Source organism: Protomyctophum parallelum (assembly GCF_964188405.1).
Source record: "Protomyctophum parallelum genome assembly, chromosome: 20".
NCBI lineage: Eukaryota > Metazoa > Chordata > Actinopteri > Myctophiformes > Myctophidae > Protomyctophum > Protomyctophum parallelum.
In genome coordinates, this window is record NC_139718.1 from 2325373 (window position 1) to 2336450 (window position 11078).

The following is an 11078-nucleotide window of genomic DNA, read 5'->3' on the forward strand; positions in this document are numbered from 1 at the left end:
GAGCTTGTAGGTCTGCTATTTTTGAAAAAAATCGAAGAACCACTGACATAGAAACATATAGCTTTTTCAGAAAATTGTCATTTTCAAACTGACATTTTTTTTAAATCTGATCTCAGGTCAGAATGGGTTAATAAGGCCCTCATTGATCAAGGCGGCGTATGTCCAAATATGGGCGTACACCGCGTTGATAAATGAGGGTCTTAGAGTGGGTGTCTTAGGAGTGGGAGGGTCTCAGTCTGTGCCTATAATCTGCCTAGAGGCTGATTGTGGTTGAGATCAACTCATGTCATCATGACTTTCAGGGCTGTATTTTGCGTGTCTTTAGTACCAGGTCTTATTCCCTAACTTGAGTAAACTAAAGACCTGGAGGCGTGGTCAATGCTCTTTGGACACTCAGAATAGCCAAAGAGCATTGACCACGCCTCCAGGTCTTTAGTTTACTCAAGTTAGGGAATAAGACCTGGTACTAAAGACACGCAAAATACCACCCTCAATCTGTTGTTCTGAAGTTATTAATAATTATAGTGACCACACACAGTGACGAAGGCATACCTTGGCATTTCAATATCGTTAATTAAGCCTGATTTATATACTGTGTTGTATGACAGCTGGCGTTGCTCGCTGAAAACAGGCCGTCTAAAAAGCCGTTTTCTGTGAGCGACACCGTGTTGTACGTTGGAGAGTATCAATTAAACACAACAACCCCCCCTCCCCCCTCACCTCAGTATATTATAGGGCTTAACCCATTTTGGGTGGGAACCCATTTTGGTGTTAGCATCATGTTATGCTTTAGCCATTGAAAAATAGCAGACCTACAAGCTGGCGCGCTACGAGCTTGTAGGTCTGCTATTTCTTTTAAATCGATTCAAGAAAGACATTTTTTAGAATCTGATCTCGGGTCAGAATGGGTTAAGGGGTCACACATTACTACTCTGGTTATTTGTCACCAGCAAAATTGGGCCAAAACTTGCTCCGCTCACTTAACCAAAGAAAAAAAAGGTTATAGTAGCAATTATTATTCTCCATAGCTGTCAGCTGTCAGCCAATTAGCTCGAGGTTAAAAGGTTTACTCCGAAAGTAAAAATGTCAAGGTATTCCTGTAAATGTATACTATATTCTACTAGTATTACTATTTATCTACCTCTACCTGCTTCCTCTTGTCTTCTCACTCTTTCCCTTCCTCCCAGTGGCCTTCTTTATAAAGGTTTGCCATATGCCAATGTATTTATTCACCTTAAAACTTAACCCATTCTGAACGGGAACCCCTTTTGGTGTTAGCATCATGTTATGCTTTAGCTATTGAAAAAATAGCAGATCTACAAGCTCGTAGCGCGCCACCGAGTGGCGCGCTACGAGCTTGTAGGTCTGCTATTTTTGAAAAATTGAAGAACGACTGACTTTTTTTTTAAAATCTGATCTCAGGTCAGAATGGGTTATAATGAGACCAGTGTGTGTGTCCAGTGGAAACCTCGTATGAATCTGATCTCAGGTCAGAATGGGTTTTAATATGAAAAATATGTCAACACCCATCATGACGAGCATTGATTGCATTGTTCCACAGTCAATGCACCAAGATCAAAATGGGAATATCAAATAAGAATAAATAAATAAATAAGATCAAATGTTATGTCAGACTATAGAGCATATCTCTGCTGTCGGGAGAAAACCTCATAACTCCAAAATGTTCATTTTTCAGGAAATTAAATTAAGAAAACCTTATTTTCTTTTAAAACAAAGCAATACAGCCTCATCAAAGTTGGTGTTGTGACTTTATATATTGTTAATTTACTTCCATGAGAGGTGGGAGAGGTGGTGGAGTTAGTTGCTTAAAGGTATATTCAGTGATTTCACTTAATTCAAATCTCACTTATTTTTTTGTTTTGTTGTGATAATCCTCCCTACTATAGAGTGTGCTGGCCATATAAGGAGTTCCTCCCTGTCCCCAGTTAACCCCTGGGGGTCAAAAAACCTTAGGTTTCGTTTTTGACTCTCTATCCTGATTGGACGAAAGGCTGGGTCCCAGCCAAAAACGAAACCTAAGGTTTTTTGAGTGAAATCACTGAATATACCTTTAATAATAGCAGACATTTTGAGGGTCCAATGGAGTTGAGAGGTTTTGTCCAAAGCACTTTTTACTACTTTCCAAAAACCCTCAAAAATTGAGTTCTGTTCATGTGGGGACTCAATTTCTTAAAGGGACATTTCACCCTTTTTGCCAAAACATATATGTTAATAATGTTTAGAAGCTTTAGAACACTTTCCTGGGGGTCTTTGTGTGTGTAATATGTGGTTTAGAACACTTCCCTGGGGGTCTTTGTGTGTGTAATATGTGGTTTTAGATATTTTAGATTGTAGCAGTGAGCCCAGTGTCTCTGATGTCATGGACACTGGGCTCACTTACTTCCTGGACTACAATTCCCATAATGCTTTGGTGCACTGCTCCTCCTTGTGGATAGGGGGAGGGCTGTCTTACTGAGACAACATGTAGTCCAGGAAGTAAGTGAGCCCAGTGTCCATGACATCAGAGACAACAGGCTCACTGCTACAATCTAAAATATCTAAAACCACATATTACACACATAAAGACCCCCAGGAAAGTGTTCTAAAGCTCCTAAACGTCATTAACATATATGTTTTGGCAAAAAGGGTGAAGTGTCCCTTTAAACGGGGTAGACATTTCACACAGATTACGGTGGCTATTGACCGTAACATGGTTTACGACACTATCTTCACAGATAAAAAATCTGTTTTTTTTTAAAGAGTGTGCTGATTGATGACCAAACTGCCATTTACTTTATAAACTAAATGTTTGTGAAATGAGGTGTTACTGTGGTGATGATATTAAATGTCATATGTCTCTGCTTGTAAACTCATCTGGTATATTCATGTCCAAAGTCCTAGGTTTGTTTACAGGTTGTTTTATAATAAATATTTTGTATGTATTGATTGGTGTTTATAGTTGTGACCTGAGTTCCCTGATCAAGACTAATAGAGAAGAGCAACAGATTTGTTGAAACAAGGCCTCAAGGTTCTAGGGGGATTATTTACATTTTTTGACTATGAAAGAATATCACAAAATATCGAATACCCCTTCACCAACCCGCCCCCATGAAATGTTTTAATGTAGTTAACAGTTAATTTAGTATTTCCCTCCATCTCTGAAATCTGAAATTATCTTGTATACAGATGTATTTGATTGTACAGTAGTCGATCTTTATACTCTGTAAAATTAAGAAAGAATAACATGAGACAGAGACGGTGACTGCTGAATTAAGTTAATTTAGGACGTTAACACTAATCATCATGCTATTACGCCCGTGGATATACAGAGTGAACTTAACAATTATAAGTATAGCCTTATGTCTCCTGTTTCTGTAGCCATGAGGCCCATAGGGGCAGGAGCCTATCTCCTGTTTCTGTAGCCATGAGGCCCATAGGGGCAGGAGCCTATCTCCTGTTTCTGTAGCCATGAGGCCCATAGGGGCAGGAGCCTATCTCCTGTTTCTGTAGCCATGAGGCCCATAGGGGCAGGAGCCTATCTCCTGTTTCTGTAGCCATGAGGCCCATAGGGGCAGGAGCCTATCTCCTGTTTCTGTAGCCATGAGGCCCATAGGGGCAGGAGCCTATCTCCTGTTTCTGTAGCCATGAGGCCCATAGGGGCAGGAGCCTATCTCCTGTTTCTGTAGCCATGAGGCCCATAGGGGCAGGAGCCTATCTCCTGTTTCTGTAGCCATGAGGCCCATAGGGGCAGGAGCCTATCTCCTGTTTCTGTAGCCATGAGGCCCATAGGGGCAGGAGCCTATCTCCTGTTTCTGTAGCCATGAGGCCCATAGGGGCAGGAGCCTATCTCCTGTTTCTGTAGCCATGAGGCCCATAGGGGCAGGAGCCTATCTCCTGTTTCTGTAGCCATGAGGCCCATAGGGGCAGGAGCCTATCTCCTGTTTCTGTAGCCATGAGGCCCATAGGGGCAGGAGCCTATCTCCTGTTTCTGTAGCCATGAGGCCCATAGGGGCAGGAGCCTATCTCCTGTTTCTGTAGCCATGAGGCCCATAGGGGCAGGAGCCTATCTCCTGTTTCTGTAGCCATGAGGCCCATAGGGGCAGGAGCCTATCTCCTGTTTCTGTAGCCATGAGGCCCATAGGGGCAGGAGCCTATCTCCTGTTTCTGTAGCCATGAGGCCCATAGGGGCAGGAGCCTATCTCCTGTTTCTGTAGCCATGAGGCCCATAGGGGCAGGAGCCTATCTCCTGTTTCTGTAGCCATGAGGCCCATAGGGGCAGGAGCCTATCTCCTGTTTCTGTAGCCATGAGGCCCATAGGGGCAGGAGTCTATGTCCTGTTTCTGTAGCCATGAGGCCCATAGGGGCAGGAGCCTATCTCCTGTTTCTGTAGCCATGAGGCCCATAGGGGCAGGAGCCTATCTCCTGTTTCTGTAGCCATGAGGCCCATAGGGGCAGGAGCCTATCCTATCTCCTGTTTCTGTAGCCATGAGGCCCATAGGGGCAGGAGCCTGTCTCCTGTTTCTGTAGCCATGAGGCCCATAGGGGCAGGAGCCTATCTCCTGTTTCTGTAGCCATGAGGCCCATAGGGGCAGGAGCCTATCTCCTGTTTCTGTAGCCATGAGGCCCATAGGGGCAGGAGCCTATCTCCTGTTTCTGTAGCCATGAGGCCCATAGAGGCAGGAGCCTATCTCCTGTTTCTGTAGCCATGAGGCCCATAGGGGCAGGAGCCTATCTCCTGTTTCTGTAGCCATGAGGCCCATAGGGGCAGGAGCCTATCTCCTGCTTCTGTAGCCATGAGGCCCATAGGGGCAGGAGCCTATCTCCTGTTTCTGTAGCCATGAGGCCCATAGGGGCAGGAGCCTATCTCCTGTTTCTGTAGCCATGAGGCCCATAGGGTAGGAGCCTATCTCCTGTTTCTGTAGCCATGAGGCCCATAGGGGCAGGAGCCTATCTCCTGTTTCTGTAGCCATGAGGCCCATAGGGGCAGGAGCCTATCTCCTGTTTCTGTAGCCATGAGGCAGCTTGATGTAGAAAGTACACCCCCTGGACATGACGCTAGTATGTCGCAGGGACATCCAACCCTTGATGCCCTTGAGTGTCAAGCAGAGAGGCACTGGGTTCCATTTTTAGAGTCTTTGCAGTCATAAGAGAACCATCTAAACAGTAAACACTACAACATGCAGTCATAACAGAACCATCTAAATACTACAACATGCAGAGGAGAAGTCATAACAGAACCATCTAAACACTACAGCATGCAGAGGAGAAGTCATAACAGAACCATCTAAACGCTACAACATGCAGAGGAGAAGTCATAACAGAGCCATCTAAACACTACAGCATGCAGAGGAGAAGTCATAACAGAACCATCTAAACACTACAACATGCAGTCATAACAGAACCATCTAAACACTACAGCATGCAGAGGAGAAGTCATAACAGAACCATCTAAACACTAAAGCATGCAGAGGAGAAGTCATAACAGAACCATCTAAACACTACAACATGCAGAGGAGAAGTCATAACAGAACCATCTAAACACTAAAGCATGCAGAGGAGAAGTCATAACAGAACCATCTAAACACTACAACATGCAGAGGAGAAGTCATAACAGAACCATCTAAACACTACAACATGCAGAGGAGAAGTCATAAGAGAACCATCTAAACACTACAACATGCAGTCATAACAGAACCATCTAAACACTACAACATGCAGAGGAGAAGTCATAACAGAACCATCTAAATACTACAACATGCAGAGGAGAAGTCATAACAGAACCATCTAAACACTACAACATGCAGAGGAGAAGTCATAACAGAACCATCTAAATACTACAGCATGCAGAGGAGAAGTCATAACAGAACCATCTAAACACTACAGCATGCAGAGGAGAAGTCATAACAGAACCATCTAAATACTACAGCATGCAGAGGAGAAGTCATAACAGAACCATCTAAACACTACAGCATGCAGAGGAGAAGTCATAACAGAACCATCTAAACACTACAGCATGCAGAGGAGAAGTCATAACAGAACCATCTAAATACTACAACATGCAGAGGAGAAGTCATAACAGAACCATCTAAACACTACAGCATGCAGAGGAGAAGTCATAACAGAACCATCTAAATACTACAACATGCAGAGGAGAAGTCATAACAGAACCATCTAAACACTACAACATGCAGAGGAGAAGTCATAACAGAACCATCTAAACACTACAACATGCAGAGGAGAAGTCATAACAGAACCATCTAAATACTACAACATGCAGAGGATAAGTCATAACAGAACCATCTAAACACTACAGCATGCAGAGGAGAAGTCATAACAGAACCATCTAAACACTACAGCATGCAGTCATAACAGAACCATCTAAACACTACAGCATGCAGAGGAGAAGTCATAACAGAACCATCTAAACACTACAACATGCAGAGGAGAAGTCATAACAGAACCATCTAAATACTACAACATGCAGAGGAGAAGTCATAACAGAACCATCTAAACACTACAACATGCAGAGGAGAAGTCATAACAGAACCATCTAAACACTACAGCATGCAGAGGAGAAGTCATAACAGAACCATCTAAACACTACAGCATGCAGAGGAGAAGTCATAACAGAACCATCTAAATACTACAGCATGCAGAGGATAAGTCATAACAGAACCATCTAAACACTACAGCATGCAGAGGAGAAGTCATAACAGAACCATCTAAACACTACAGCATGCAGAGGAGAAGTCATAACAGAACCATCTAAACACTACAGCATGCAGAGGAGAAGTCATAACAGAACCATCTAAACACTACAGCATGCAGAGGAGAAGTCATAACAGAACCATCTAAACACTACAACATGCAGAGGAGAAGTCATAACAGAACCATCTAAACACTACAGCATGCAGAGGAGAAGTCATAACAGAACCATCTAAACACTACAGCATGCAGAGGAGAAGTCATAACAGAACCATCTAAACACTACAGCATGCAGAGGAGAAGTCATAACAGAACCATCTAAACACTACAGCATGCAGAGGAGAAGTCATAACAGAACCATCTAAACACTACAACATGCAGAGGAGAAGTCATAACAGAACCATCTAAACACTACAGCATGCAGAGGAGAAGTCATAACAGAACCATCTAAACACTAAAGCATGCAGAGGAGAAGTCATAACAGAACCATCTAAATACTACAGCATGCAGAGGAGAAGTCATAACAGAACCATCTAAATACTACAGCATGCAGAGGAGAAGTCATAACAGAACCATCTAAACACTACAACATGCAGAGGAGAAGTCATAACAGAACCATCTAAACACTACAGCATGCAGAGGAGAAGTCATAACAGAACCATCTAAACACTACAGCATGCAGAGGAGAAGTCATAACAGAACCATCTAAACACTACAGCATGCAGAGGAGAAGTCATAACAGAACCATCTAAACACTACAGCATGCAGAGGAGAAGTCATAACAGAACCATCTAAACACTACAGCATGCAGAGGAGAAGTCATAACAGAACCATCTAAATACTACAACATGCAGAGGAGAAGTCATAACAGAACCATCTAAACACTACAGCATGCAGAGGAGAAGTCATAACAGAACCATCTAAACACTACAACATGCAGAGGAGAAGTCATAACAGAACCATCTAAATACTACAACATGCAGAGGAGAAGTCATAACAGAACCATCTAAATACTACAGCATGCAGAGGAGAAGTCATAACAGAACCATCTAAACACTACAGCATGCAGAGGAGAAGTCATAACAGAACCATCTAAACACTACAACATGCAGAGGAGAAGTCATAACAGAACCATCTAAATACTACAACATGCAGAGGAGAAGTCATAACAGAACCATCTAAATACTACAGCATGCAGAGGAGAAGTCATAACAGAACCATCTAAACACTACAGCATGCAGAGGAGAAGTCATAACAGAACCATCTAAACACTACAACATGCAGTGCACATGCACACAATTTGAATATATATTTTTTCAAAACGTTTTTAACTCAAATCTTTGCTCCCTGAAACAACATAATGTCAGATGGGGGTCGGCCACCAAATACAGACGATTTTTGGGGTCCTTGACATGAAAAAGGTTGAGAACCACCGACATAGAAACAAGAGGTTTTTCTGAAAACTGTCATGATTTAGAAGACATTTGTAGAATCTAACTTATTTTTTTTAAATATATTTTTTATCCCACGGTTTTGTAACCCATTTTTCACCCCTGTGTCAATCATCTAATGTGATCCTGGGCTCTACACACCCTCCACCAACCTAGTCCCCATATATGGGGGACAAGGGGAGACCAACCTAGTCCCCATATATGGGGGACAAGGGGAGACCAACCTAGTCCTCATATATGGGGGACAAGGGGAGAGCAACGGACTTGAACTCATGCCTCCTTCATGCCTGAGTGTCCAAGTTGCTCCTCCTGACAGGGGGGAGTTTCCCTGGTTGGACGTAGCACGTGGAAGGAACACGTTATTCCAACCAGTTCCTTTCCCCTCCATCAGGCGCCCCGGCTGGCCAGGGGGAGGCAGTTTAGTGACCAGGATTACTGCATGTTTTTTGTGAGGGTACCTACCCTATAGGGTACACGGGGAGAACATGCAAACTCCACACAGAAAGGCCCTTTCGCCAACCGGGTATGGACACTGATGACGCGAGGAGGAAACACGCCGCCAGCACCCACAGCGTCCCGAGCGGGGAATCGAACCCAGGACCTTCTAGCTGTGAGGCGACAGCACTACCAACTGTCCCACCGCGCATCCCCTTCTGAAACAACATATTGTCAGATGGGGGGTCGGCGACCAAATACAGATGATTTTTGGGGTCCTTGACATGAAATAGTTTGAGAACCAACTGACACTGAAACATGAGGTTTTTCTGAAAACTGTCATGATTTAGAAGACATGTGTAGAATCGAACTTAGGTCTAAATGGGTTAAATAAAAGTTGTAATTCCACAATGTAGAAATACTCTGAGTCGTTTACAAGTCAACGTCCTGTATTCAAAATTAAAATGTTCTTGAGTATAAAAGGACAAAAGTGTTGGCATCACAATATACTTAAAGGACAAAAAGTACAAGTTTTCAAACTTTCTCAAGATGCTCCAAGAATAGCAGATCTATAAGCTCACAAGTTATCATGAATTGATCCCTTGTGAGCTTGTAGATCGGCTACTTCTGAACAGACAAAAGTTATAAATTAAAGCTTAATCGGTTAAGATTGTAATAATCAGATTTTACACACAGTAACTTGCAACTACCCATTCTGGGCAGGAACCCCTTTTTTGGTGTTAGCATCATGTTATGCTTTAGCTATTGAAAAATAGCAGACCTACAAGCTCATAGCGCGCCACCGAGTGGCGCGCTATGAGCTTGTAGGTCTGCTATTTTTGAAAAAATCGAAGTACGACTGACATAGAAACTTTTTCAGAAAACTGTCAGGATTTAGAATCTGATCTCAGGTCAGAATGGGTTAGCTTCTACAGTCTTTGTATGTGTAGTGTTCAACATATTGAAGGTTGGGGGCATTCGTTCAGCAACGCTTTGAAGCAACATATTGAAGGTTGGGGGCATTCATTCAGCAACGCTTTGAAGCAACATATTGAAGGTTGGGGGCATTCGTTCAGCAACGCTTTGAAGCAACATATTGAAGGTTGGGGGCATTCGTTCAGCAACGCTTTGAAGCAACATATTGAAGGTTGGGGGCATTCGTTCAGCAACGCTTTGAAGCAACATATTGAAGGTTGGGGGCATTCGTTCAGCAACGCTTTGAAGCAACATATTGAAGGTTGGGGGCATTCGTTCAGCAACGCTTTGAAGCAACATATTGAAGGTTGGGGGCATTCGTTCAGCAACGCTTTGAAGCAACATATTGAAGGTTGGGGGCATTCGTTCAGCAACGCTTTGAAGCAACATATTGAAGGTTGGGGGCATTCGTTCAGAAACGCTTTGAAGCAACATATTGAAGGTTGGGGGCATTCGTTCAGCAACGCTTTGAAGCAACATATTGAAGGTTGGGGGCATTCGTTCAGCAACGCTTTGAAGCAACATATTGAAGGTTGGGGGCATTCGTTCAGCAACGCTTTGAAGCAACATATTGAAGGTTGGGGGCATTCGTTCAGCAACGCTTTGAAGCAACATATTGAAGGTTGGGGGCATTCATTCAGCAACGCTTTGAAGCAACATATTGAAGGTTGGGGGCATTCGTTCAGCAACGCTTTGAAGCAACATATTGAAGGTTGGGGGCATTCGTTCAGCAACGCTTTGAAGCAACATATTGAAGGTTGGGGGCATTCGTTCAGCAACGCTTTGAAGCAACACATTGAAGGTTGGGGGCATTCGTTCAGCAACGCTTTGAAGCAACATATTGAAGGTTGGGGGCATTCGTTCAGCAACGCTTTGAAGCAACATATTGAAGGTTGGGGGCATTCGTTCAGCAACGCTTTGAAGCAACATATTGAAGGTTGGGGGCATTCATTCAGCAACGCTTTGAAGCAACATATTGAAGGTTGGGGGCATTCGTTCAGCAACGCTTTGAAGCAACATATTGAAGGTTGGGGGCATTCGTTCAGCAACGCTTTGAAGCAACATATTGAAGGTTGGGGGCATTCATTCAGCAACGCTTTGAAGCAACATATTGAAGGTTGGGGGCATTCGTTCAGCAACGCTTTGAAGCAACATATTGAAGGTTGGGGGCATTCGTTCAGCAACGCTTTGAAGCAACATATTGAAGGTTGGGGGCATTCGTTCAGCAACGCTTTGAAGCAACATATTGAAGGTTTGAAGCAACATATTGAAGGTTGGGGGCATTCATTCAGCAACGCTTTGAAGCAACATATTGAAGGTTTGAAGCAACATATTGAAGGTTGGGGGCATTCGTTCAGCAACGCTTTGAAGCAACATATTGAAGGTTTGAAGCAACATATTGAAGGTTGGGGGCATTCATTCAGCAACGCTTTGAAGCAACATATTGAAGGTTTGAAGCAACATATTGAAGGTTGGGGGCATTCGTTCAGCAACGCTTTGAAGCAACACATT